Here is a 22,772-nt window from a genome sequence, read left to right as displayed (position 1 = left end):
ACTGACTACTGACTGTTGGTAATACTGACTACTGACTGTTGGTAATGCTGACTACTGACTGTTGGTAATAATGACTACTGACTGTTGGTAATACTGACTACTGAGTGTTGGTAATACTGACTACTGACTGTTGGTAGTACTGACTTCTGACTGTTGGTAATACTGACTACTGACTGTTGGTAGTACTGACTACTGACTGTTGGTAATACTGACTGTTGGTAATACTGACTACTGACTGTTGGTAATACTGACTGTTGGTAAAACTGACTGCTGACTGTTGGTAATACTGACTGTTGGTAGTACTGACTACTGACTGTTGGTAATACTGAATACTGACTGTTGGTAATACTGACTACTGACTGTTGGTAGTACTGACTGTTGGTAATACTGACTACTGACTGTTGGTAATACTGACTGTTGGTAAAACTGACTGCTGACTGTTGGTAATACTGACTGTTGGTAGTACTGACTACTGACTGTTGGTAATACTGAATACTGACTGTTGGTAATACTGACTACTGACTGTTGGTAGTACTGACTGTTGGTAATACTGACTGTTGGTAATACTGACTACTGACTGTTGGTAATAATGACTACTGACTGTTGGTAATAATGACCACTGACTGTTGGTAATACTGACTACTGACTGTTGGTAGTACTGACTACTGACTGTTAGTAATACTGACTACTGACTGTTGGTAGTACTGACTGTTGGTAATACTGACAACTGACTGTTGGTAATAGATACTGACTGTTGGTAATACTGACTGCTGACTGTTGGTAGTACTGACTACTGACTGTTGGTAATACTGACTACTGACTGTTGGTAGTACTGACTACTGACTGTTGGTAATACTGACTACTGACTGTTGGTAATACTGACTGCTGACTGTTGGTAATACTGACTGTTGGTAAACTACTGACTGTTGGTAATACTGACTGCTGACTGTTGGTAATACTGACTGTTGGTAATACTGACTACTGACTGTTGGTAATACTGACTGTTGGTAATACTGACTACTGACTGTTGGTACGACTACTGACTGTTGGTAAAACTGACTGCTGACTGTTGGTAATACTGACTGTTGGTAGTACTGACTACTGACTGTTGGTAATACTGAATACTGACTGTTGGTAATACTGACTACTGACTGTTGGTAGTACTGACTGTTGGTAATACTGACTGTTGGTAATACTGACTACTGACTGTTGGTAATAATGACTACTGACTGTTGGTAATAATGACTACTGACTGTTGGTAATACTGACTACTGACTGTTGGTAGTACTGACTACTGACTGTTAGTAATACTGACTACTGACTGTTGGTAGTACTGACTGTTGGTAATACTGACAACTGACTGTTGGTAATACTGACTACTGACTGTTGGTAGTACTGACTGTTGGTAATACTGACTACTGACTGTTGGTAATACTGACTGTTGGTAATACTGACTGCTGACTGTTGGTAAGTACTGACTGTTGGTAATACTGACTACTGACTGTTGGTAGTACTGACTACTGACTGTTGGTAATACTGACTACTGACTGTTGGTAATACTGACTACTGACTGTTGGTAATTACTGACTGTTGGTAATACTGACAGATGTTGGTAATACTGACTACTGACTGTTGGTAATACTGACTACTGACTGTTGGTAATACTGACTACTGACTGTTGGTAGTACTGACTGTTGGTAATACTGACTACTGACTGTTGGTAATACTGACTGTTGGTAAAACTGACTGCTGACTGTTGGTAATACTGACTGTTGGTAGTACTGACTACTGACTGTTGGTAATACTGAATACTGACTGTTGGTAATACTGACTACTGACTGTTGGTAGTACTGACTGTTGGTAATACTGACTACGTTGGTAATACGACTACTGACTGTTGGTAAAACTGACTGCTGACTGTTGGTAATACTGACTACTGACTGTTGGTAATACTGACTACTGACTGTTGGTAATACTGAATACTGACTGTTGGTAATACTGACTACTGACTGTTGGTAGTACTGACTGTTGGTAATACGACAACTGACTGTTGGTAATACTGACTACTGACTGTTGGTAATACTGACTACTGACTGTTGGTAGTACTGACTACTGACTGTTGGTAATACTGACTACTGACTGTTGGTAGGTACTGACTGTTGGTAATACTGACTACTGACTGTTGGTAATACTGACTGTTGGTTAATACTGACTACTGACTGTTGGTTATTCGATACTGACTGTTGGTAATACTGACTACTGACTGTTGGTAATACTGACTACTGACTGTTGGTAATAGTGACTACTGACTGTTGGTAATACTGACTACTGACTGTTGGTAATACTGACTGTTGGTAATACTGACTACTGACTGTTGGTAATACAGACTACTGACTGTTGGTAATACTGACTACTGACTGTTGGTAATACTGACTGTTGGTAGTACTGACTACTGACTGTTGGTAATACTGACTGTTGGTAATACTGACTACTGACTAGTGGTAATACTGACTGTTGGTAGTACTGACTACTGACTGTTGGTAATACTGACTGTTGGTAATACTGACTACTGACTGTTGGTAATACTGACTACTGACTGTTTTTAATACTGACTACTGACTGTTGGTAATACTGACTACTGACTGTTGGTAATACTGACTGTTGGTAATACTGACTACTGACTGTTGGTAATACTGACTGTTGGTAATACTGACTACTGACTGTTGGTAATACTGACTACTGACTGTTTGTAATACTGACTACTGACTGTTGGTAATACTGACTACTGACTGTTGGTAATACTGACTGTTGGTAATACTGACTACTGACTGTTGGTAATACTGACTACTGACTGTTGGTAGTACTGACTACTGACTGTTGGTAATACTGACTACTGACTGTTGGTAATACTGACTACTGACTGTTGGTAATGCTGACTACTGACTGTTGGTAATAATGACTACTGACTGTTGGTAATACTGACTACTGAGTGTTGGTAATACTGACTACTGACTGTTGGTAGTACTGACTTCTGACTGTTGGTAATACTGACTACTGACTGTTGGTAGTACTGACTACTGACTGTTGGTAATACTGACTACTGACTGTTGGTAATACTGACTGTTGGTAAAACTGACTGCTGACTGTTGGTAATACTGACTGTTGGTAGTACTGACTACTGACTGTTGGTAATACTGAATACTGACTGTTGGTAATACTGACTACTGACTGTTGGTAGTACTGACTGTTGGTAATACTGACTACTGACTGTTGGTAATACTGACTGTTGGTAAAACTGACTGCTGACTGTTGGTAATACTGACTGTTGGTAGTACTGACTACTGACTGTTGGTAATACTGAATACTGACTGTTGGTAATACTGACTACTGACTGTTGGTAGTACTGACTGTTGGTAATACTGACTGTTGGTAATACTGACTACTGACTGTTGGTAATAATGACGACTGACTGTTGGTAATAATGACTACTGACTGTTGGTAATACTGACTACTGACTGTTGGTAGTACTGACTACTGACTGTTAGTAATACTGACTACTGACTGTTGGTAGTACTGACTGTTGGTAATACTGACTACTGACTGTTGGTAATACTGACTGTTGGTAATACTGACTGCTGACTGTTGGTAATACTGACTGTTGGTAATACTGACTACTGACTGTTGGTAGTACTGACTACTGACTGTTGGTAATACTGACTACTGACTGTTGGTAATACTGACTGCTGACTTTTGGTAATACTGACTGTTGGTAATACTGACTGTTGGTAATACTGACTGCTGACTGTTGGTAATACTGACTGTTGGTAATACTGACTACTGACTGTTGGTAGTACTGACTGTTGGTAATACTGACTACTGACTGTTGGTAATACTGACTGTTGGTAAAACTGACTGCTGACTGTTGGTAATACTGACTGTTGGTAGTACTGACTACTGACTGTTGGTAATACTGAATACTGACTGTTGGTAATACTGACTACTGACTGTTGGTAGTACTGACTGTTGGTAATACTGACTGTTGGTAATACTGACTACTGACTGTTGGTAATAATGTCTACTGACTGTTGGTAATAATGACTACTGACTGTTGGTAATACTGACTACTGACTGTTGGTAGTACTGACTACTGACTGTTAGTAATACTGACTACTGACTGTTGGTAGTACTGACTGTTGGTAATACTGACAACTGACTGTTGGTAATAATGACTACTGACTGTTGGTAATACTGACTACTGACTGTTGGTAGTACTGACTACTGACTGTTAGTAATACTGACTACTGACTGTTGGTAGTACTGACTGTTGGTAATACTGACTACTGACTGTTGGTAATACTGACTGTTGGTAATACTGACTGCTGACTGTTGGTAATACTGACTGTTGGTAATACTGACTACTGACTGTTGGTAGTACTGACTACTGACTGTTGGTAATACTGACTACTGACTGTTGGTAATACTGACTGCTGACTGTTGGTAATACTGACTGTTGGTAATACTGACTGTTGGTAATACTGACTGCTGACTGTTGGTAATACTGACTGTTGGTAATACTGACTACTGACTGTTGGTAGTACGACTACTGACTGTTGGTAGTACTGACTACTGACTGTTGGTTATAGTGACTACTGACTGTTGGTAGTACTGACTACTGACTGTTGGTAATACTGACTGTTGGTAGTGCTGACTACTGACTGTTGGTTATAGTGACTACTGACTGTTGGTTATAGTGACTACTGACTGTTGGTAATACTGACTACTGACTGTTGGTAATACTGACTACTGACTGTTGGTAATACTGACTGTTGGTAGTACTGACTACTGACTGTTGGTAATACTGACTGTTGGTAATACTGACTACTGACTGTTGGTAATACTGACTACTGACTGTTTTTAATACTGACTACTGACTGTTGGTTATACTGACTACTGACTGTTGGTAATACTGACTGTTGGTAATACTGACTACTGACTGTTGGTAATACTGACTGTTGGTAATACTGACTACTGACTGTTGGTAATACTGACTACTGACTTTTTGTAATACTGACTACTGACTGTTGGTAATACTGACTACTGACTGTTGGTAATACTGACTGTTGGTAATACTGACTACTGACTGTTGGTAATACTGACTACTGACTGTTGGTAGTACTGACTACTGACTGTTGGTAATACTGACTACTGACTGTTGGTAATACTGACTACTGACTGTTGGTAATGCTGACTACTGACTGTTGGTAATAATGACTACTGACTGTTGGTAATACTGACTACTGAGTGTTGGTAATACTGACTACTGACTGTTGGTAGTACTGACTTCTGACTGTTGGTAATACTGACTACTGACTGTTGGTAGTACTGACTACTGACTGTTGGTAATACTGACTACTGACTGTTGGTAATACTGACTGTTGGTAAAACTGACTGCTGACTGTTGGTAATACTGACTGTTGGTAGTACTGACTACTGACTGTTGGTAATACTGAATACTGACTGTTGGTAATACTGACTACTGTCTGTTGGTAGTACTGACTGTTGGTAATACTGACTACTGACTGTTGGTAATACTGACTGTTGGTAAAACTGACTGCTGACTGTTGGTAATACTGACTGTTGGTAGTACTGACTACTGACTGTTGGTAATACTGAATACTGACTGTTGGTAATACTGACTACTGACTGTTGGTAGTACTGACTGTTGGTAATACTGACTGTTGGTAATACTGACTACTGACTGTTGGTAATAATGACTACTGACTGTTGGTAATAATGACTACTGACTGTTGGTAATACTGACTACTGACTGTTGGTAGTACTGACTACTGACTGTTAGTAATACTGACTACTGACTGTTGGTAGTACTGACTGTTGGTAATACTGACTACTGACTGTTGGTAATACTGACTGTTGGTAATACTGACTGCTGACTGTTGGTAATACTGACTGTTGGTAATACTGACTACTGACTGTTGGTAGTACTGACTACTGACTGTTGGTAATACTGACTACTGACTGTTGGTAATACTGACTGCTGACTGTTGGTAATACTGACTGTTGGTAATACTGACTACTGACTGTTGGTAGTACTGACTGTTGGTAATACTGACTACTGACTGTTGGTAATACTGACTGTTGGTAAAACTGACTGCTGACTGTTGGTAATACTGACTGTTGGTAGTACTGACTACTGACTGTTGGTAATACTGAATACTGACTGTTGGTAATACTGACTACTGACTGTTGGTAGTACTGACTGTTGGTAATACTGACTGTTGGTAATACTGACTACTGACTGTTGGTAATAATGACTACTGACTGTTGGTAATAATGACTACTGACTGTTGGTAATACTGACTACTGACTGTTGGTAGTACTGACTACTGACTGTTAGTAATACTGACTACTGACTGTTGGTAGTACTGACTGTTGGTAATACTGACTACTGACTGTTGGTAATAATGACTACTGACTGTTGGTAATACTGACTACTGACTGTTGGTAGTACTGACTACTGACTGTTAGTAATACTGACTACTGACTGTTGGTAATACTGACTACTGACTGTTGGTAATACTGACTGTTGGTAATACTGACTGCTGACTGTTGGTAATACTGACTGTTGGTAATACTGACTACTGACTGTTGGTAGTACTGACTACTGACTGTTGGTAATACTGACTACTGACTGTTGGTAATACTGACTGCTGACTGTTGGTAATACTGACTGTTGGTAATACTGACTGTTGGTAATACTGACTGCTGACTGTTGGTAATACTGACTGTTGGTAATACTGACTACTGACTGTTGGTAGTACTGACTACTGACTGTTGGTAGTACTGACTACTGACTGTTGGTTATAGTGACTACTGACTGTTGGTAGTACTGACTACTGACTTTTGGTAATACTGACTGTTGGTAGTGCTGACTACTGACTGTTGGTTATAGTGACTACTGACTGTTGGTTATAGTGACTACTGACTGTTGGTAATACTGACTACTGACTGTTGGTATTACTGACTATTGGTAATACTGACTACTGATTGTTGGTAATACTGACTGTTGGTAATACTGACTACTGACTGTTGGTAATACTGACTACTGACTGTTGGTTATAGTGACTACTGACTGTTGGTAATACTGACTGTTGGTTATAGTGACTACTGACTGTTGGTAATACTTACTACTGACTGTTGGTAATACTGACTACTGACTGTTGGTAATCCTGACTACTGACTGTTGGTAATACTGACTACTGACTGTTGGTAGTACTGACTACTGACTGATGGTAATACTGACTACTGACTGTTGGTAGTACTGACTACTGCCTGTTGGTAGTACAGACTACTGACTGTTGGTAATACTGACTACTGACTGTTGGTAATACTGACTACTGACTGTTGGTAATACTGACTACTGACTGTTGGTAAAACTGACTACTGACTGTTGGTAATACTGACTACTGACTGTTGGTAGTACTGACTGTTGGTAGTACTGACTACTGACTGTTGGTAGTACTGACTACTGACTGTTGGTAATACTGACTACTGACTGTTGGTAATACTGACTACTGACTGTTGGTAGTACTGACTACTGACTGATGGTAATACTGACTACTGACTGTTGGTAGTACTGACTGTTGGTAGTACTGACTACTGACTGTTGGTAATACTGACTACTGACTGTTGGTAATACTGACTACTGACTGTTGGTAATACTGACTACTGCCTGTTGGTAATACTGACTACTGCCTGTTGGTAATACTGACTGGAATAGTTCATGTTTTACCTCCAACCAACTTTTGGTAATAGTCCATCTATCTATCTGTTCCCCTGACACCACAGCTCCCATCCATCCATCTATCTATCTGTTCCCCTGATACCACAGCTCTCAGCTCCCATCCATCCATCCATCCATCCATCTTTCTATCTTTTCCCCTGATACCACAGCTCTCAGCTCCCATCCATCCATCTATCCATCTATCTATCTGTTCCCCTGACACCACAGCTCCCATCCATCCATCTATCTATCTGTTCCCCTGACACCACAGCTCTCATCTCCCATCCAGCCTAATGCGCCCTAATAGAGAAACAGCACCTTTACCCGTGGTTACAGAGTTACCTTGTTAGCTGTTGAGGAAAAAATAACAGACTGAAGAAAAATAATGATGCTTTTGATGTGAGAGAGACAGCTGCTCAGTAGAGTAACCTGTTAGAAAGAGCCTGATACCCCCCTCCCTCCCCCCTCTCTCCCTCCCTCCCCTCCCTCCCTCCCTCCCCCCTCCCTCCCCCCTCCCTCCCCCCTCTCTCCCTCCCTCCCTCTCTCCCTCCCTCCTCTCGCCCTCCCTCCCTCTCTCCCTCTCTCTCTCCCCCTCCCTCCCTCTCTCCCTCTCCCTCCCTCCCCCTCGCTCCCTCCCCCCTCTCCCCTATCTCTCTCTCTCCCTCCCCCCCCTCCTCCCCTCTCTCCCTCCCTCCCTCCCCCTCTCTCCCTCTCTCCCTCTCTCCCTCTCTCCCTCCCACTCCCCCTCCCTCGCTCCCTCCCCCTCCCCCTCCCTCGTCTCTCCTCTACACGTGGCATAATGACAACCAGAGACAGACAGTAACTATAGCATGTACCTTCAACCTTGGGACTCTGTGGTTGCGTCTCAAATGGCACCTATTCTCTAGAGTGCACTACTTTTCACCACAGCCCTGTGCAACCTTAGTGCGCTATATAGGGAATAGGGTGTGCAATTGGGATGCAGTCTTTATCTTCAATCTAGCTACCTCTCAATTGCTCAGTACCGTATATGAAAGACGTCTGTGGGAAGAGCTGCAGAGATCATTCAGGGCTGAACATCACAGACAGATTCCAGGAAAAGGGTGCAGAAATAAGCCATATTGCTTAAAGGACAGTGGAGGGTTGGCAAACTGATTTTACAGGACAGGGGAGGGTTGTCAAACTGATTTTACAGGACAGGGGAGGGTTGGCAAACTGATTTTACAGGACAGCGGAGGGTTGGCAAACTGATTTTACAGGACAGGGGAGGGTTGGCAAACTGATTTTACTGGACAGGGGAGGGTTGGCAAACTGATTTTACAGGACAGCGGAGGGTTGGCAAACTGATTTTACAGGACAGGGGAGGGTTGGCAAACTGATTTTACAGGACAGGGGAGGGTTGTCAAACTGATTTTACAGGACAGGGGAGGGGAGGGTTGTCAAACTGATTTTACAGGACAGGGGAGGGTTGTCAAACTGATTTTACTGGACAGGGGAGGGTTGTCAAACTGATTTTACAGGACAGGGGAGGGTTGTCAAACTGATTTTACAGGACAGGACAGGGTTGTCAAACTGATTATCAAACTGATTTTACAGGACAGGGGAGGGTTGGCAAACTGATTTTACAGGACAGGACAGGGTTGTCAAACTGATTTTACAGGACAGGACAGGGTTGTCAAACTGATTTTACAGGACAGGGGAGGGTTGTCAAACTGATTTTACTGGACAGGGGAGGGTTGTCAAACTGATTTTACAGGACAGGACAGGGTTGTCAAACTGATTTTACAGGACAGGGGAGGGTTGGCAAACTGATTTTACAGGACAGGGGAGGGTTGGCAAACTGATTTTACAGGACAGGGGAGGGTTGGCAAACTGATTTTACAGGACAGCGGAGGGTTGGCAAACTGATTTTACAGGACAGGGGAGGGTTGGCAAACTGATTTTACAGGACAGGGGAGGGTTGGCAAACTGATTTTACAGGACAGGGGAGGGGAGGGTTGGCAAACTGATTTTACAGGACAGGGGAGGGGAGGGTTGTCAAACTGATTTTACAGGACAGGACAGGGGAGGGTTGGCAAACTGATTTTACAGGACAGGGGAGGGTTGGCAAACTGATTTTACAGGACAGGGGAGGGTTGGCAAACTGATTTTACAGGACAGGGGAGGGTTGGCAAACTGATTTTAAAGGACAGGGGAGGGTTGGCAAACTGATTTTACAGGACAGGGGAGGGTTGGCAAACTGATTTTACAGGACAGGACAGGGGAGGGTTGTCAAACTGATTTTACAGGACAGGACAGGGGAGGGTTGTCAAACTGATTTTACAGGACAGGGGAGGGTTGTCAAACTGATTTTACAGGACAGGGGAGGGTTGTCAAACTGATTTTACAGGACAGGGGAGGGTTGTCAAACTGATTTTACAGGACAGGGGAAGGTTGTGTGTTTTTTCCCTGGTAACATTTGCTCTTCTGCTCGTATTTTCCCTGTAAACAATAACTTAATTAGGGTAACATCCAAGTAAGTTAAAGTTTAGAAACGTTAGTGAAGGTTGGGTATGGTGTGGCTGTTATTAAGCGTCAGCTACTGCAGGCCTATGACATGAAGGCGGTGCGCCCCAATACTCCAGCCGACTCTGTTATTAAGCGTCAGCTACTGCAGGCCTATGACATGAAGGCGGTGCGCCCCAATACTCCAGCTGGCTCTGATAGTTGAACTTGAGGTGAGGAAGACTGTTTCAGGCCTACCAGAGTTACGGTGCTGTCACATCCTGACCAGTAATAGGGGTTATTTGTTATTATAGTTTGGTCAGGACGTGGCAGGGGGTGTTTGTTTTATGTGGTTCGGCCTATGTATTTAGGTAGAGGGGTGTTTGGTTTATGTGGTCCAGACCCCTTGTATTCAGACCCCTTCACTTTTTACACATTTTGTTACGTTACAGCCTTATTCTAAATTGTATTACATTTTTAAAAAATCCTCATCAATCTACTCACAAAACCCCATAATGACAAAGCGAAAACAGGTTTTTAGAAAACTGAAATACCTTATTTTCATAAGTATTCAGACCCTTTGCTATGAGACTCGAAATTGAGCTACGGTGCATCCTGTTTCCATTGATCATCCTTGAGATGTTTCTACAACTTGACTGGAGTCCACCTGTGGTAAATTCAATTGATTGGAAATTATTTGAAAAAGCACACACCTGTCTATATAAGGTCCCACAGTTGACAGTGTATGTCAGTGCAAAATACAAGCCATGAGGTCGAAGGAATTATCCGTAGAGCTCCGAGACAGGAATGTGTCGAGGCACAGATCTGGGAAAGGGAACCAAAACAAGGTCCCCAAGAACACAGTGGCCTCCATCATTCTTAAATGGAAGAAGTTTGGAACCACCAAGACTCTTCCTAGAGCTGGCTATCTGGCCAAACTGAGCAATCAGGGGAGAAGGGCCTTGGTCAGGGAGGCGACCAAGAACCCGATGGTCACTCTGACTGAGCTCTTGAGTTCCTCTGTGGAGATGGGAGAACCTTCCAGAAGGGCAACCATCTCTGCAGCACTCCACCAATCAGGCCTTTATTGTAAAGTGGCCAGACGGAATCCCTTTCGCAGTAAAAGGCACATGACAGCCCGCTTGGAGTTTGCGAAAAGGCACCTAAAGACACTCAGACCATGAGAAACAAGATTATCTGCTCTGATGAAACCAAGATTGAACTCTTTGGCCTGAAAACCAAGTGTCACGTCTAGAGGAAACCTGGGAATCTCCCTATGGTGAAGCATGGTGGTGGCAGCATCATGCTGTGGGGATGTTTTTCAGCTGCAGGGACTGGGAGACGAGTCAGGATCGAGGTAAAGATGAATGAAGCAAAGTACAGAGAGATCCTTGATGAAAACCTGCTCCAGAGCGCTCAGGACCTCAGACTGGGGCGAAGGTTCACCTTCCAACAGAGGAACAACCCTAAGCACACAGCCAAGACAACGCAGGAGTGGCTTCGGGACAAGTCTCTGAATGTCCTTGAGTGGCCCAGCCAGAGCCCGGACTTGAACCTGATCGAATATCTCTGGAGAGAGATGAAAATAGCTGTGCAGCAATGCTCCCCATCCAACCTGACAGAGCTTGAGAGGATCTGCAGAGATGAATGGGAGAAACTCCCCAAATACAGGTGTGCCAAGTTTGTAGCGTCATACCCAAGAAGACTCAAGGCTGTAATCGCTGCCAAAGGTGCTTCAAGAAAATACTGAGTAAAGGGTCTGAATACTTATGTACATTTGATATTTAAGTTTTCTATTTTATATTCATGAATTAGCAAAAATGCCTAAAAAACTGTTTTTCCTTTGTCATTATGGGGTAGTGTGATGTCATTATGGGGTAGTGTGATGTCATTATGGGGTATTGTGATGTCATTATGGGGTATTGTGATGTCATTATGGGGTAGTGTGATGTCATTATGGGGTAGTGTGATGTCATTATGGGGTAGTGTGATGTCATTATGGGGTATTGTGATGTCATTATGGGGTAGTGTGATGTCATTATGGGGTATTGTGATGTCATTATGGGGTATGGTGTGGAAATTGATGAGGGAAAAAAACAAGTGAATCCATTTTAGAATAAGGCTGTAACGTAACAAAATGTGGAAAAAGGGAAGCGGTCTGAATACTTTCCAAATGCCAAGAATGTGAAAAGCTGTCATCAAGGCAAACAGTGGCTATTTGTTTAACACGTTTTTGGTTACTACATGATTCCATATGTGTTATTTCATAGTTTGATGTCTTCACTATTATTCTACAATGTAGAAAATAGTATAAAAATAAAGAAAATCCTGGAATGAGTAGGTGTGTCCAAACTTTTGACTGGCGTATGATATAATTGGAGCCAATTTCCTCCTACAACAGGACAATGATACAAAGCACAGCTCCAAACTATGCAAGAACTATTTAGGGAAGAAGCAGTCAGCTGGTATTCTGTCTATAATGGAGTGGCCAGCACAGTCACCGGATCTCAACCCTATTGAGCTGTTGTGGGAGCAGCTTGATTCAAGCCAATCCAACTTGTGAGAGGTGCTTCAGGAAGCATTGGGGTGAAATCTCTTCAGATTACCTCAACAAATTGACAACTAGAATGCCGAAGATCTGCAAAGGCTGTAATTAATTGCTGCAAATGGAGGATTCTTTGACAAAAAGCAAAGTTTGAAGGACACAATTATTATTTCAATTAAAAATCATTATTTATTACCTTGTCAACATCTTGACTATATTTCCTATTCATTTTGCAACTCATTTCATTTCATGTATGTTTTCATGGAAAACAAGGACATTTCTAAGTGACCCAAAACGTTTCAACGGTAGTGTATATGATTTAGTTATTAAAATATTAATTTGGCCAACATCCCTTGTGTAGTGGTTAGAGCATAGGACTAGTAACCGGAAAGGTTGTAAGATTAAATCCCCGACCTGACAAGGTAAAAATCTGTCGTTCTGCCCCTGAACAAGGGATGTGTTTTCTGTTAGTCCAGATTGTCAAGCCAAGCCTTCTATACTGGGTAAACCTATAAGGTAGCGAGGGATGTGTTTTCTGTTAGTCCAGATTGTCAAGCCAAGCCTTCTATACTGGGTAAACCTATAAGGTAGCGAGGGATGTGTTTTCTGTTAGTCCAGATTGTCAAGCCAAGCCTTCTATACTGGGTAAACCTATAAGGTAGCGAGGGATGTGTTTTCTGTTAGTCCAGATTGTCAAGCCAAGCCTTCTATACTGGGTAAACCTATAAGGTAGCGAGGGATGTGTTTTCTGTTAGTCCAGATTGTCAAGCCAAGCCTTCTATACTGGGTAAACCTATAAGGTAGCGAGGGATGTGTTTTCTGTTAGTCCAGATTGTCAAGCCAAGCCTTCTATACTGGGTAAACCTATAAGGTAGCGAGGGATGTGTTTTCTGTTAGTCCAGATTGTCAAGCCAAGCCTTCTATACTGGGTAAACCTATAAGGTAGCGAGGGATGTGTTTTCTGTTAGTCCAGATTGTCAAGCCAAGCCTTCTATACTGGGTAAACCTATAAGGTAGCGAGGGATGTGTTTTCTGTTAGTCCAGATTGTCAAGCCAAGCCTTCTATACTGGGTAAACCTATAAGGTAGCGAGGGATGTGTTTTCTGTTAGTCCAGATTGTCAAGCCAAGCCTTCTATACTGGGTAAACCTATAAGGTAGCGAGGGATGTGTTTTCTGTTAGTCCAGATTGTCAAGCCAAGCCTTCTATACTGGGTAAACCTATAAGGTAGCGAGGGATGTGTTTTCTGTTAGTCCAGATTGTCAAGCCAAGCCTTCTATACTGGGTAAACCTATAAGGTAGCGAGGGATGTGTTTTCTGTTAGTCCAGATTGTCAAGCCAAGCCTTCTATACTGGGTAAACCTATAAGGTAGCGAGGGATGTGTTTTCTGTTAGTCCAGATTGTCAAGCCAAGCCTTCTATACTGGGTAAACCTATAAGGTAGCGAGGGATGTGTTTTCTGTTAGTCCAGATTGTCAAGCCAAGCCTTCTATACTGGGTAAACCTATAAGGTAGCGAGGGATGTGTTTTCTGTTAGTCCAGATTGTCAAGCCAAGCCTTCTATACTGGGTAAACCTATAAGGTAGCGAGGGATGTGTTTTCTGTTAGTCCAGATTGTCAAGCCAAGCCTTCTATACTGGGTAAACCTATAAGGTAGCGAGGGATGTGTTTTCTGTTAGTCCAGATTGTCAAGCCAAGCCTTCTATACTGGGTAAACCTATAAGGTAGCGAGGGATGTGTTTTCTGTTAGTCCAGATTGTCAAGCCAAGCCTTCTATACTGGGTAAACCTATAAGGTAGCGAGGGATGTGTTTTCTGTTAGTCCAGATTGTCAAGCCAAGCCTTCTATACTGGGTAAACCTATAAGGTAGCGAGGGATGTGTTTTCTGTTAGTCCAGATTGTCAAGCCAAGCCTTCTATACTGGGTAAACCTATAAGGTAGCGAGGGATGTGTTTTCTGTTAGTCCAGATTGTCAAGCCAAGCCTTCTATACTGGGTAAACCTATAAGGTAGCGAGGGATGTGTTTTCTGTTAGTCCAGATTGTCAAGCCAAGCCTTCTATACTGGGTAAACCTATAAGGTAGCGAGGGATGTGTTTTCTGTTAGTCCAGATTGTCAAGCCAAGCCTTCTATACTGGGTAAACCTATAAGGTAGCGAGGGATGTGTTTTCTGTTAGTCCAGATTGTCAAGCCAAGCCTTCTATACTGGGTAAACCTATAAGGTAGCGAGGGATGTGTTTTCTGTTAGTCCAGATTGTCAAGCCAAGCCTTCTATACTGGGTAAACCTATAAGGTAGCGAGGGATGTGTTTTCTGTTAGTCCAGATTGTCAAGCCAAGCCTTCTATACTGGGTAAACCTATAAGGTAGCGAGGGATGTGTTTTCTGTTAGTCCAGATTGTCAAGCCAAGCCTTCTATACTGGGTAAACCTATAAGGTAGCGAGGGATGTGTTTTCTGTTAGTCCAGATTGTCAAGCCAAGCCTTCTATACTGGGTAAACCTATAAGGTAGCGAGGGATGTGTTTTCTGTTAGTCCAGATTGTCAAGCCAAGCCTTCTATACTGGGTAAACCTATAAGGTAGCGAGGGATGTGTTTTCTGTTAGTCCAGATTGTCAAGCCAAGCCTTCTATACTGGGTAAACCTATAAGGTAGCGAGGGATGTGTTTTCTGTTAGTCCAGATTGTCAAGCCAAGCCTTCTATACTGGGTAAACCTATAAGGTAGCGAGGGATGTGTTTTCTGTTAGTCCAGATTGTCAAGCCAAGCCTTCTATACTGGGTAAACCTATAAGGTAGCGAGGGATGTGTTTTCTGTTAGTCCAGATTGTCAAGCCAAGCCTTCTATACTGGGTAAACCTATAAGGTAGCGAGGGATGTGTTTTCTGTTAGTCCAGATTGTCAAGCCAAGCCTTCTATACTGGGTAAACCTATAAGGTAGCGAGGGATGTGTTTTCTGTTAGTCCAGATTGTCAAGCCAAGCCTTCTATACTGGGTAAACCTATAAGGTAGCGAGGGATGTGTTTTCTGTTAGTCCAGATTGTCAAGCCAAGCCTTCTATACTGGGTAAACCTATAAGGTAGCGAGGGATGTGTTTTCTGTTAGTCCAGATTGTCAAGCCAAGCCTTCTATACTGGGTAAACCTATAAGGTAGCGAGGGATGTGTTTTCTGTTAGTCCAGATTGTCAAGCCAAGCCTTCTATACTGGGTAAACCTATAAGGTAGCGAGGGATGTGTTTTCTGTTAGTCCAGATTGTCAAGCCAAGCCTTCTATACTGGGTAAACCTATAAGGTAGCGAGGGATGTGTTTTCTGTTAGTCCAGATTGTCAAGCCAAGCCTTCTATACTGGGTAAACCTATAAGGTAGCGAGGGATGTGTTTTCTGTTAGTCCAGATTGTCAAGCCAAGCCTTCTATACTGGGTAAACCTATAAGGTAGCGAGGGATGTGTTTTCTGTTAGTCCAGATTGTCAAGCCAAGCCTTCTATACTGGGTAAACCTATAAGGTAGCGAGGGATGTGTTTTCTGTTAGTCCAGATTGTCAAGCCAAGCCTTCTATACTGGGTAAACCTATAAGGTAGCGAGGGATGTGTTTTCTGTTAGTCCAGATTGCCAAGCCAAGCCTTCTATACTGGGTAAACCTATAAGGTAGCGAGGGATGTGTTTTCTGTTAGTCCAGATTGACATCATGTGGAAATATATTTTACTTTGAGGAGGGAGGTGCATTTATTTTTATGACACCTTGAGTTGGACCAGCCCCAGTAAATCTGTCCCTTACAAATATTATTTCAATCATATTGCTTTCATACAGACACAGACAGACAGACAGACAGACAGACAGACAGACAGACAGACAGACAGACAGACAGACAGACAGACAGACAGACAGACAGACAGACAGACAGACAGACAGACAGACAGACAGACAGACAGACAGACAGACAGACAGACAGGTCCGATATAGTAACAGATCTGATATCTGACAAAGTAAACAAGTAAACATTATATATTAAACATTGTAAACTTTGTCATGTTGTATAGAGATTCAGTTTTGCATTTTAAAGTGCATCAATATGACAGTATCACATCAACTCAATCAGTTCTATGATTTGATCTTCAGAGTGAAATATTAAAAAAAAAAATGTTTGAAGTGTCGTGGTCTGTAGTCAGTGTTGTGGTGTGTAGTCAGTGTCGTGGTCTGTAGTCAGTGTTGTGGTCTGTAGTCAGTGTTGTGGTCTGTAGTCAGTGTCGTGGTCTGTAGTCAGTGTTGTGGTCTGTAGTCAGTGTTGTGGTCTGTAGTCAGTGTCGTGGTCTGTAGTCAGTGTTGTGGTCTGTAGTCAGTGTCGTGATCTGTAGTCAGTGATGTGGTCTGTAGTCAGTGGTGTGGTCTGTAGTCAGTGTTGTGGTCTGTAGTCAGTGTCGTGGTCTGTAGTCAGTGTTGTGGTCTGTAGTCAGTGATGTGGTCTGTAGTCAGTGCTGTTTGAAGTGTCGTGGTCTGTAGTCAGTGTTGTGGTCTGTAGTCAGTGCTGTTTGAAGTGTCGTGGTCTGTAGTCAGTGCTGTTTGAAGTGTCGTGGTCTGTAGTCAGTGCTGTTTGAAGTGTCGTGGTCTGTAGTCAGTGCTGTTTGAAGTGTTGTGGTCTGTAGTCAGTGCTGTTTGAAGTGCCGTGGTCTGTAGTCAGTGCTGTTTGAAGTGTCGTGGTCTGTAGTCAGTGATGTGGTCTGTAGTCAGTGCTGTTTGAAGTGTCGTGGTCTGTAGTCAGTGCTGTTTGAAGTGTCGTGGTCTGTAGTCAGTGATGTGGTCTGTAGTCAGTGCTGTTTGAAGTGTCGTGGTCTGTAGTCAGTGTTGTTTGAAGTGTTGTGGTCTGTAGTCAGTGCTGTTTGAAGTGTTGTTGTCTGTAGTCAGTGCTGTTTGAAGTGTCATGGTCTGTAGTCAGTGTTGTTTGAAGTGTTGTGGTCTGTAGTCAGTGCTGTTTGAAGTGTTGTTGTCTGTAGTCAGTGTTGTTTGAAGTGTTGTGGTCTGTAGTCAGTGTTGTTTGAAGTGTTGTTGTCTGTAGTCAGTGCTGTTTGAAGTGTCGTGGTCTGTAGTCAGTGCTGTGGTGTGTAGTCAGTGCTGTTTGAAGTGTTGTGGTCTGTAGTCAGTGATGTGGTGTGTAGTCAGTGCTGTTTGAAGTGCCCTGGTCTGTAGTCAGTGCTGTGGTGTGTAGTCAGTGCTGTTTGAAGTGCTGTGGTCTGTAGTCAGTGCTGTTTGAAGTGCCCTGGTCTGTAGTCAGTGATGTGGTGTGTAGTCAGTGCTGTTTGAAGTGCCCTGGTCTGTAGTCAGTGCTGTGGTGTGTAGTCAGTGCTGTTTGAAGTGTCGTGGTCTGTAGTCAGTGCTGTTTGAAGTGTTGTGGTCTGTAGTCAGTGCTGTTTGAAGTGTTGTGGTCTGTAGTCAGTGCTGTTTGAAGTGTTGTGGTCTGTAGTCAGTGTTGTTTGAAGTGTCGTGGTCTGTAGTCAGTGCTGTTTGAAGTGTTGTGGTCTGTAGTCAGTGTTGTTTAAAGTGTCGTGGTCTGTAGTCAGTGCTGTTTGAAGTGCTGTGGTCTGTAGTCAGTGCTGTTTGAAGTGTCGTGGTCTGTAGTCAGTGCTGTTTGAAGTGTCGTGGTCTGTAGTCAGTGCTGTTTGAAGTGTTGTGGTCTGTAGTCAGTGTTGTTTGAAGTGTCGTGGTCTGTAGTCAGTGCTGTTTGAAGTGTCGTGGTCTGTAGTCAGTGCTGTTTGAAGTGTTGTGGTCTGTAGTCAGTGTTGTTTGAAGTGTCGTGGTCTGTAGTCAGTGCTGTTTGAAGTGCTGTGGTCTGTAGTCAGTGCTGTTTGAAGTGTCGTGGTCTGTAGTCAGTGATGTGGTGTGTAGTCAGTGCTGTTTGAAGTGCCCTGGTCTGTAGTCAGTGATGTGGTCTGTAGTCAGTGCTGTTTGAAGTGCTGTGGTGTGTAGTCAGTGCTGTTTGAAGTGTCGGGGTCTGTAGTCAGTGTTGTTTGAAGTCCATAGTCAGGGCTTGTTTTGACGGACCTGTAGCTGCTCCTTGATTTGTTACAAGGCTGAGTAGCTGAATGACCTTTCGCTGAATCGCCCACCAACCCACATCACGAGCCTTTATTAACAGACAGCCAGGAGAAACACAAAGGCCCAGGCATACACTTGACTGTTCAGACACACACACACACACACACACACACACACACACACACACACACACACACACACACACACACACACACACACACACACACACACACACACACACACACACACACACACACAGACCAGTTTATACACCAGGACATGGCTACACACACACACACACACACACACACACACACACACACACACACACACACACACACACACACACACACACACACACACACACACACACACACACACACACACACACACCCACACCCACACCCACACACACACACACACACACACACACACTGTTCTCTGCCAGGAAGCTGATGCCAGAACTCCATTGAGGTCTTCCCCATAGAGAGATAGAGAATGCTTCTCCTGTCTTTGTGTGGCATCATCAGGAGATTGTGTTTTCAAAAGCACCACCCCTGAAATAGAATCTCATATAAACGTTATCATCAAAATATGATTGACTGTTTGGGATCATCGTTCAGTTTTCTTCCTGAATCGTTAAGTCCCTTTCAAGTGGGTCTTTGTGTAACACCGCAGACTGATCACGTTAATCAATGCCTTCAATTAATCAGTCTGCCATCTGATAGGACTCCAATTCAGACAGCAAAATGACGTTTGGCGTCTCTAACAATGTGTAGAGGGTTGTGTCAGCGGTGTTGTAGTGATCTGTGTCAGCGGTGTTGTAGTTCTCTGTGTCAGCGGTGTTGTAGTTCTCTGTGTCAGCGGTGTTGTAGTTCTCTGTGTCAGCAGTGTTGTACTACTTTGTGTCAGCGGTGTTGTAGTTCTCTGTGTCAGCAGTGTTGTACTGCTTTGTGTCAGCGGTGTTGTAGTTCTCTGTGTCAGCGGTGTTGTAGTTCTCTGTGTCAGCGGTGTTGTAGTTCTCTGTGTCAGCAGTGTTGTACTGCTTTGTGTCAGCGGTGTTGTAGTTCTCTGTGTCAGCAGTGTTGTAGTGGTTTGTGTCAGCGGTGTTGTAGTTCTTTGTGTCAGCAGTGTTGTAGTTCTTTGTGTCGGCAGTGTTGTAGTTCTCTGTGTCAGCAGTGTTGTAGTTCTTTGTGTCAGCGGTGTTGTAGTGCTTTGTGTCAGCGGTGTTGTACTGCTTTGTGTCAGCGGTGTTGTAGTTCTCTGTGTCAGCAGTGTTGTAGTTCTTTGTGTCAGCGGTGTTGTAGTTCTCTGAACCCATCTGTAACCCCGTCGCTGCTTTAACGTGTGTCTATGGAGGGAGTGAATGGGCGCTGGACGAGTACGAGAGCAGAATTGAGAATGGTCGCTGGTACTACCAGTTACCCTGACTACAGTGAGTACTGTCGAGTCCAGATATTGTAGTGACCTTAACTTAACACCTAGCGACCTTATAAAGAGGTTCAGACCTCTTGGCGTAACGGTTGAGGTGTTGGCTGGACAGTTGCTGGACCTGGGTTCGAGTCCCGGTCAAGGCTACCCCTGGAATACAATACAATATGTAAAGTACCAGTTCCGATACATTCTTAGAAAAAAAGGTGCTATCTAGAACCCAAAAGGGTTCTTTCGCTGTCCCCATAGGAGAACCCTTTTGGTTCCAGGTAGAACCCTTTTTGGTTCGGTATAGAACCCTTTTAGGTTCTATGTAGAACCCTTTCCACAGAGGGTTCTACCGGGACACCTAAAGGGTTCTACCTGGAACCAAAAACGGTTCTACCTGGAACCCAAAATGGTTCTACCTGGACGCCAAAAAGAGTTATCCTATGTGGACAGCTGATACATTTTTTTTTCTAAGAGTGTATTGCTCATATCAGATGTGTAGGATAATGACTTGGTATAAAGCCTCTGTCCCCGAGGCATTACATACACACTGTTAATATTGTAGTGAATTTAAGTGGCTCTTTAGAAATGATCATTTCACCAGCAAACTTCCCTGGCTGAGACACCAAGCCATTGAAGCAGACGTATCCTTTACAGATACAGAGCGCTCGTACCTTCTCAAATTGCCAGGCCGCTTTTCTATTGTTTGATGAGGCACATTGTTGCCAGTTCTCTCCTGATCAGACTCTCTCGAATACCAGTTACCGTGAGTCCCCTGGTGATGCAGGACTCTGTAATCAGTCACCGCTTGTAATTAACCTCTCGTATTACTTCTTAACGTCTGCCTAAGGAAAACAGTCTTCATCGGAGAACATTAAACATTCCCCCCCAGCTGTGTTGTAATCAGTCCCTGATGACCCTTAACAACATGTCTTTACAGTCCCTGATGACCCTTAATAACATGTCTTTACAGTCCCTGATGACCCTTAACAACATGTCTTTACAGTCCCTTCCTGATGACCCTTAACAACATGTCTTTACAGTCCCTGATGACCCTTAACAACATGTCTTTACAGTCCCTTCCTGATGACCCTTAACAACATGTCTTTACAGTCCCTTCCTGATGACCCTTAACAACATGTCTTTACAGTCCCTGATGACCCTTAACAACATGTCTTTACAGTCCCTGATGACCCTTAACAACATGGCTTTACAGTCCCTGATGACCCTTAACAACATGTCTTTACAGTCCCTTCCTGATGACCCTTAACAACATGTCTTTACAGTCCCTTCCTGATGACCCTTAACAACATGTCTTTACAGTCCCTGATGACCCTTAACAACATGTCTTTACAGTCCCTGATGACCCTTAACAACATGTCTTTACAGTCCCTGATGACCCTTAACAACATGTCTTTACAGTCCCTTCCTGATGACCCTTAACAACATGTCTTTACAGTCCCTTCCTGATGACCCTTAACAACATGTCTTTACAGTCCCTTCCTGATGACCCTTAACAACATGTCTTTACAGTCCCTTCCTGATGACCCTTAACAACATGTCTTTACAGTCCCTTCCTGATGACCCTTAACAACATGTCTTTACAGTCCCTGATGACCCTTAACAACATGTCTTTACAGTCCCTTCCTGATGACCCTTAACAACATGTCTTTACAGTCCCTTCCTGATGACCCTTAACAACATGTCTTTACAGTCCCTTCCTGATGACCCTTAACAACATGTCTTTACAGTCCCTTCCTGATGACCCTTAACAACATGTCTTTACAGTCCCTTCCTGATGACCCTTAACAACATGTCTTTACAGTCCCTTCCTGATGACCCTTAACAACATGTCTTTACAGTCCCTGATGACCCTTAACAACATGTCTTTACAGTCCCTGATGACCCTTAATAACATGTCTTTACAGTCCCTTCCTGATGACCCTTAACAACATGTCTTTACAGTCCCTGATGACCCTTAACAACATGTCTTTACAGTCCCTGATGACCCTTAACAACATGTCTTTACAGTCCCTGATGACCCTTAATAACATGTCTTTACAGTCCCTTCCTGATGACCCTTAACAACATGTCTTTACAGTCCCTGATGACCCTTAATAACATGTCTTTACAGTCCCTTCCTGATGACCCTTAACAACATGTCTTTACAGTCCCTTCCTGATGACCCTTAACAACATGTCTTTACAGTCCCTTCCTGATGACCCTTAACAACATGTCTTTACAGTCCCTTCCTGATGACCCTTAACAACATGTCTTTACAGTCCCTTCCTGATGACCCTTAACAACATGTCTTTACAGTCCCTGATGACCCTTAACAACATGTCTTTACAGTCCCTTCCTGATGACCCTTAACAACATGTCTTTACAGTCCCTGATGACCCTTAACAACATGTCTTTACAGTCCCTTCCTGATGACCCTTAACAACATGTCTTTACAGTCCCTTCCTGATGACCCTTAACAACATGTCTTTACAGTCCCCTGATGACCCTTAACAACATG

At 43.3% G+C, this 22,772-nt stretch overlaps 1 protein-coding gene across 1 annotated transcript in view; it reads left to right on the top strand.

Annotated features, from left to right (window-relative positions):
- galr1b (galanin receptor 1b) overlaps positions 1-22,772 on the top strand; it is a 128,120-nt gene that overhangs the window by 103,126 nt on the left and 2,222 nt on the right. The gene's annotated exons all lie outside the window — the stretch shown is intronic.

This window comes from Salmo salar, chromosome ssa26 (genome assembly GCF_905237065.1).
Source record: "Salmo salar chromosome ssa26, Ssal_v3.1, whole genome shotgun sequence".
NCBI lineage: Eukaryota > Metazoa > Chordata > Actinopteri > Salmoniformes > Salmonidae > Salmo > Salmo salar.
The sequence above is the reverse complement of the archived record's forward strand: the minus strand, read 5'-3'. Positions and strand labels throughout refer to the sequence as shown.